A 7611-nucleotide genomic window follows, 5' to 3' on the forward strand; every position below is an offset into this window, starting at 1 on the left:
ATATGAAAGGAAAAGCATATTCTGACCTATTCTCCCCCCATCCTTGCAGCTAACAAGCATGGTTTCTTTATTCATTTGACATCTTTGGACCCATATTTGTAAGAGGAAAACAGCCTAAGTTTGAGGTTTTTGAATACAAGGCATTAGCCAGCTCATGAGAGCGTTCAAAGATTCATCTGGCTTGACTGGCTGACTGACGTGCCCCCATTCAGAAAGGACATAATTCCCAATGGCCAGTATGAGAATTACTGCTCGACTGCTTCCCATTAGCATCTCTAGGGAATTTAGGGGTGGGGAGAGGGGGTGTCAGGGTTTGTTAAGTGTGACATTTATGCTATTTAGTAAAGCCATTAAAGAGTCTACTAGAGGCAGTTATAACTTTCACTTTCCCACCACAAAGAAAACGCTGGCCCCTCCTTACCTTTTGGGTAGCTTTACTGGCATTTCACAGAATGGAAATGAGTCCAAAGTCAGCAATCCCAAAGGAACTGGAAGAAGCGGTTCTTTACGTTGCTTTTTCCATGTGAAAAAAAATATTCCAAACTCTTAAGTATCCTTTAATATTAAGTATATGGTACTTGCATCTTGGGCCATTAAAGGTTCTTCATCTGCCTAGCCACGTGTTGGAAATGGCAAAGATCTCATTAATTCAGAACTGTGGGAAGAAGAGAGTTCAACGTGTCCGTAGTCTGCCCGGAGCTGTCTGCCACCCTTTCCAAAAATTTGCCATACTGATTTATATGGCACTGTCTTGTGTGCTGACCTAGGCCTCGGTTTTCCAAAGTATTTAGGTGGGCCTCGAGGTAAATGCCTTGGGGAATCTGGGCTGTAGCAACCATGCTATTAACTTGGCGCTTGTTCACAGCTGTGTCCATTGAGACATCCTCCCAGCGGCTTCTCTTTAGGTTATTGGTGGCACTGTCAGGCCTAGACCTCATTCAGAGCCTTAGGTTGGTGTGTTAAGTAGGTGCATGTTGCTGGCAACCTACCTCAGTTCAAGTAGAAAAGCAGCTGGTGGTATGAAACGAAAACCAAGGAAGAGTTGTAATGCGATGCTGGAGAACATCCTGTCTGCGATGCCACAGCCAGGGCAGCCGTGTCATGTCTGCGTGCTTTTAAGCTGTTTTAGTGTTAAGCTCTTTATTTTATATGCGGCGGTGAATCAAATGTAATTATTTTAGCTGAGAAGAAGAAGAGTGAGAGGAACGAGGCAACAAGCTTAAGTTGTAAAAAAGGAAAAGAGCTGAATGGCTGTTTAAAAAATGAAAACCAGTCCTCTATCTTCAGTTGTGGTGGGAGAGAGATGGTGTATGAGAAACATGTGCTCCAGCCCCATTACCTACACCCTTTGGCACTTGATTGCTAAAATTGTCTACATAATTGTTGTACAAGAATACACAGGGAAATAAGGAAAAGCATATCTCCCATTTCCTGCATCCTGAAACACTTCCAGCAATCAGCCTGGGCTGGATCTGAAGAGACAGCTCCCCTTCGGGTCAAATAGATCAGCCTGACGTACGCAGATACAATGGCGCTGACCTCAATTAAACTGAGCACACATGTGCCTTAGGTGAATTCGGGTCAGTGTTTATAAATCTCTCAGACTTTTAAAAGTCCTTCTGTCCCTCATGAGGTTTCTTATTTTCTCTTTCCCCCTGCAGGAAAGGAGGAATTTGAGAGCACCAGGTCTGTATGTTAATAAACCGAGAAATGATCTAACCCCGCCACTAAAATACTGACTAAATATGACCTAAGAGAGAGATCCGCTCGCACGTTCACCGTAAGCTGGGAGATGTTTTCAGCCCTCTCTCTCTTTTCCCCAACCACAAATCTCTGAATTCCTTCAGCAGTTTGTAAAATAAATTGGCTTGCTCTCTCCTCACAGACTGAAAATCAGAATAACAGCTGTGCCCTGGAGCATCTGTAGTGCCAGGCCCCGTGTTTGCTCAATGGTGGCTATTACTGGCCAGTTGGGACATCCGGCTACACACCGGAGCCAGGGTATGCTACCGTTCGGAAAGGTGAAGGAGGATGGAGATGCAGGACAGTTGGGGGGGAAAGCCAAGAAAGGCGTTAATGTTACTGATTCAAAGGGCTCGTTAAAAGCACGTCTTTCTTTGATGTGAATCAAACAGGAACCAATGTCTAAAGATTTGAAGTGTGTGTTAGCAAGAGCCCAAGCTGCGAAACTTGGACCTGGGTTCCCAACCTCTCAAAGCCTGGTCTTCAGAGCTAGGATTTTGGGGTAAGGCTCCATGTCTGATACTTGAGGTATTCACCCAACATGTCATGAAGTAGAGCCCTGCACCACGGGTGCAGCGTCCGTGTTGCCTAGTGTGCATGGAAGGAACAAAGCTGCGATGTGTTTCCTTGTGCATTGAGTTACAACTTCATATCAAAGAGAATCCACCCCCCCCACCCATCCACGCTCTTCTTTTTATTGTCTCTGTGTGTAATGATGAAGTTCAGATTGAATAAAGTACTGTTGCCAAAGTGAACACATAATTTAGTCTAGCTTTCAGCTCAAATACCTGGGGCTGTGAACTTGCTATTAATTTAATATCATATTATTGTGATATTGTAATAGTAACAAGTATTTGTCACTACTTCCTTTTATTAAAGGGAAATGCTGTGCCATTTGATTAGTTAAAACACAGTAGTGTGTCACAAATAGATTTTTTTTTTTAATATGCAGAAATGTAATGGCTTAAACCAACTGTGTGTTGGTTTGAGACAAAGATGGATGTGAACCTTTAAAGATTATTTTTAGATGTTTAGATTTTCCTCTTTCTGGGGTTTCTTTTACGCTCTTGTAAATCCATGCCACTGCAAAATAGATGTTTGTAATGGGCAAATCTCGAAAGGGTTTTAGGTCCATTCTGGGGAAACAGCAAGAGGATGTATTTCTACCTGACTTGTCCAAGTCTCTTGCATCTGCAAAATCAGATAGGAATCCTTGCAATGACAGATTGCGCATCTTTAAGTACATCCCGCTGCTGTTTGGAAGGGGAAACAACTCAAGTAACAGCCATCCTTTTGGTTGGTTTGGGGCCTCCATTTCTGATCCTGGAACAGAGGGCCACAGAACTCGGGGGGAAGAAATGTTCCTGGTCCAGATTAACTGCACTTGTTCAAGTGTCTAAACCAAGTTGATTTTGGTTCAAGTTCAGCTACAGATTCAAATCAGCTCTTAATTTATCCAGACCGGTCTGCCCATTTTTGCTGGACAGAAATCTAAGGAATGCAGGCAAGCTTGGAGCTTGCAGGTGAAGGCAGGGCCATGAAGCCCTTTGCAACCTCCACTGACTTAGATGGAGTTTCACAACGTCGTAAGGTCAAGTTTGGACCCAAAGGTCTTTAGCAGCTACTTGTTCATTTTCATATAATCGTGTGTTCGCTCACTGGGATCCATGTCAAACTCCAGGTATGGGCTGTTGATTGAACAGGTGGCATTTACTTGTTGGAAAGGTACTTGGTATTGGTGAGGCAGCCTTCATGACATTCCAGAAAATGCAAGTAAGCACAAATCCCCTCTTTCCACTGCTGAGGACCCGTTGTCGTAAGGAACACTTACCTGTCCCGTCCTGCTGAAGTATGTACGCAGCCGATAATAGCTGCCGTAGGTGCCACGTGTGAAGTGAAGGGTCCATGTTATGAAGGAGATGCAGAAAATTCCTCGTTGAAAGTCTTGCAGGTGTGTTCATGGGTTTATGGCGTCTAAGGCCAAACTCTGAGGAGGTGGAAGTTTTCTGAGCGCCATTCACTTCAACCCAGTTGCGCTTGTTTTATAACTCCTGAGCACCTGGCCCTGGCTCTTTCAAATGTCTGCGTTGACTACACCAGTGGTTTTCCGCCTGTGGTCGGTGGACCCCTGGGCGTCCGCGCACTATTTCTAAGGGGCCCACAAAAGATGACTAGGATCAATCAAAAGTGGGTGAATACCCACACCTACAATTCAAAGGGGTCTGCACCTCCATTCAACACTTTAGGGCTCCACTAGTGAAAAAAAGGTTGAAAACCACTGGACTACATTGAAAACAGTCAATTTTCAAAGCAAACCAAGACTTTGGTGTCTTGGCAAGCATTTGGTTGGGATCCACGTGGCCTGACTTTCTCAATCATAAGAAAGCCATTCTTTGAAACAGTCCCATGTTGTTATCTCCAACCAGATCCTCTATCCAGGCTTCGCGCTTAGGGCGCTGCTGGGATCTTCCTGTATTACGTTGCGCGGGTGATAGCTGGCATTCACGCATGAATGGAAGTCAAACGTCTTCCATGTTTCTTTGTATCTGATCTTGGGGACGTGACAATAGGGCAGGCGTGTTTCGAGTGCAAAGAATTAACATCAAAAAGCTGCCATTGGGCGCTGCAGCTCTTTATGCTGGTGACTCATTCACAGATCCGAGCATTACCAAAATGTTCCTGCTGGTTTTCTCTTTCCTTTTTTTACCCCCCTCGTTCAAGGGACCTGTGTGCTGCACCTTGAAGTGACAGCTTTTTCTTCCTCTTCTCAAGCCCTTAGTAACAGGCAGCTTGATTGCATTTATGCCAGCATAAGGCACGGGTGTACCGGACATCAGCATCTCGCCCCGTTGTGCTTTTCCAAGGAACTTCCATCACTTCGGCAAACTGCCTTCGTTGCACGACAGACGGGGTCCTAAATTCCTACTGTTTTCCTGACTCGGGCAAAGCGACGCTGTTGTAGGAAATAAACTGTCCAAGACCCAGTTTTGGAAACCCATAGCGGGCACAAGTGATGCGCCGAGCTCTGTTTGCAAGTTTACCAGAGATGGCTGCTACCTCAGGGATAGTATCCGTGTTATGTTTAGTTGGGCAGGGAATAGTTTTATACTGTGACAGGGTATTTTCATACTGTTGGATTCAGGTATTTATTTGTGAACTGTGTCTTTCTTTTTCCTTGTATCATAAAGATGCTGGAATTTTAAAGTATTAGGCCAGACGGGGATTTTAAAACTTCCACCTATGACGACCCCCCCCTCCCGAGGATTGTAGATGTTAAAAGGTTGGCAATAAAAAAAAAAAAAAAAAAATGGAAAACCATGTGAAGTGCTGTTACTTTATAACCCAATCCAAAGCTCATTCATGTCAACAGGAAGGTTTCCATTGACTTCAGTGGGTCTTGGGTCAGGTATATGGTATATTAAAAAAACCCAACAACAGTGCATTTTGATCTGTAGCAGCATTACTGTGTGTGTCTGCACGTTTCTCTGTACTAGGATAATGTATCGTGCAGCGATTTGAGGGCAAAAGTCGCTATAGGCTGCCAGGTCCCCTGCCAGGGGGAAATCAATACAGTAGCAGTTCAGCGCAGTACCTGAATCAGTGCGGTAGTGTATATGGGGAGAGTGGATGATTGCTTTTTTTCTTAAAGACAAAGTGAATATACTGCTTTCCCAGACGCCATCTGGGGCTTTATCCTCTTGTCCAGGTTTATTTGCAATAGTAGCAAAAGGAGGATTGATATGTTTAAAGGCAATTTATGACTGTTGTACTGAAATCCCTTTTCTTTTCCCAACACACGCATCCCCTCGCCCCCATACTCACACAGGCCTCCCCAGTGTAACGTTTTCACTCCATTTTCCCCTCCTCTGTGGCTACATCATGCATTTGCTGGGAGCAAAGCGGCGAGCACTGCTTTTCCCCGCCTATAACCCCGTTTCCTCCGTGAGAGCGACCACTGCCTCTCCACTCTCCCCATATCTGCAAAGCAAACACGAGCCGGTGGTAAGAAAGACCGTCGCACCAGGTACTTGCGCTGCCCTGATCTGCCCCCAGATACCTTGTCACGCAGAGATCACAGGTGGGAAGATTTCAAATCCTGCACAGATTGAGAACAGCTGTCATCTTTTGCTGGCTTGCTTTAGCTTTCCTGCCATGTCCACTGTACATCAGTCTCCCGTCGCCCCGTGTTACGTGGCTCATGATGAGTGTTGCCCTTGCTGTGTATATACTGTAGAGAAGAAAACCGGGGGGGCTGGGGGGAGGGAAGGAGGTATCATTGCATAAAGTGACCGCGTCTAGAGTGGTGACGCTGGATTTGGCCGCTTGTCCAGAGCTACGTGGCAGCCCTGTTCCCTGCGCTCTGCTATCGTGTTGATGGGGGTTACCCATCGCGTTTTCGATGGGGGACGTTTCCTGGTTTGATGGGAAAATGGAAGCGCTAGGACAAATGTTTGGTGCATTCATTTACCAATTCTCTAAGAGGCGCGAGTGTTTACGCTCCGAGAAACCCAAAGTTTGAGGTACTTACAGGAAACGTGATGCTGGTGTCTAAGCAGGGGTCTGGAGAAACAAGGCTGTGGGATGCTTCCTCAAAGTCTCCTTCACGTGGGGCGTCCTGAGACACAGGATGGTCTCGGTCACCTTGGGGTAAATCCAGCTTGGGGTATCCCCACTGCTGTCCATGGGGCGAGACACCTGCTTGGCTGTTTGGAGGAGTTGCCTTCATCACACCAATGGATTAAAAGCCACTGGGTCTGTAAAGAACCACAAAACAAGGCAAAAGGGTAAAAATACTGTATCCAAACACAGGCTTGAGGGAGGTTGCGGGGGGATCCTGCTTAAATCATCTGTGCAAACAGCGTTTGAAATAGATCCTTCCCCAGTCAAGGGACATGAAAGGCAGACTAGAGATCCTATCGAGCAACCTGATGCCTGTTCATTTATTTCTTCAATCCACCAAAAAAAAAAAAAGTGGAAGCTTGGGTGTATGCCAGCTGGGCCTGCGAACTCGCTGAATCCCAGACGGCGCCTTTGAACTCTGGAAATGATTATGTGTGAAGTACAGTAGCATCTCTAAGCGAGCGCTCAGCAATTTCAGGGCCGGATTCTCTTCTCACTTACAACAGGATAAATCTGCCAGAACTGTGTAAATCAACAGACCGATGCTGGGTTTACCCAAGGCTGAGACTAGGATTCGGTCCTCCGCATTTTGTAAGGGGAAGGGACTTGGGGGCCTGATGAGAAGTCCCTGGAGGTCGGTGGCAAGACGCTGCCGTTGGTGGGGTTTGGAGCAGGTTCTTTCGTACAAAGCAAAGAGGAAGTCTATTTTGACGGTATTTACAATGTCCTTTAGCTTGTAATAAAGATGATAGAACTTTGTTCCAATTTTCTTCAGGAATAAACTGTTAAAAGAATTTTATATATATATACATATATATATAAACCCCAAATGCAAAGCACTTTTCTACTGTTTATTTTCTACCTTTCTTACTTTGATCCATCTTGATATTTGAAATCCCACTGATCCTATGATTGTTAGTTCTGTATAAAAAAAATAAAATAAAATAAAAAAACTTTTTTTTTTTTTTGTAGTTTGGTCTGTTTAGCTTTTAGCCTGTGGCTATTGTACAAGGAAAATAAAACTAGAATAAATTAGCTCTAGTTTCTTTCTGAGTGTGGCTTTGTTATTTCAAACCTGACACTGGTTCCCAATCTGTGGTACAGGCACCATCAGTGGTACACAGACGACCTGTCAGTGGTATGTATTAGCAAATTTATTATAATTGCTTTATATGACAAAAATTTGCTGGTGGTCCTTAAGGTTGGATCATTTTCAAGTGGTGGGGCGCACTGGCGGAGTTTGGGAGC

The 7611-nt window shown here is 45.0% G+C and overlaps 1 protein-coding gene across 1 annotated transcript in view; it reads left to right on the forward strand.

Moving 5' to 3' along the window:
- The window catches only part of IGDCC3 (immunoglobulin superfamily DCC subclass member 3), a 178603-nt gene extending 171194 nt beyond the window's left edge, over positions 1–7409 (forward strand). The window contains exon 14 of the mRNA XM_006258331.4: positions 1–7409. This exon is cut by the window's left edge and continues 1928 nt beyond it. The gene's annotated coding sequence lies outside the window, so the exon portion shown is untranslated.
- Positions 7410–7611: the final 202 nt, after the last annotated feature.

The sequence above is a fragment of the Alligator mississippiensis genome, chromosome 11 (assembly GCF_030867095.1).
Source record: "Alligator mississippiensis isolate rAllMis1 chromosome 11, rAllMis1, whole genome shotgun sequence".
Taxonomy (NCBI): Eukaryota; Metazoa; Chordata; order Crocodylia; family Alligatoridae; genus Alligator; species Alligator mississippiensis.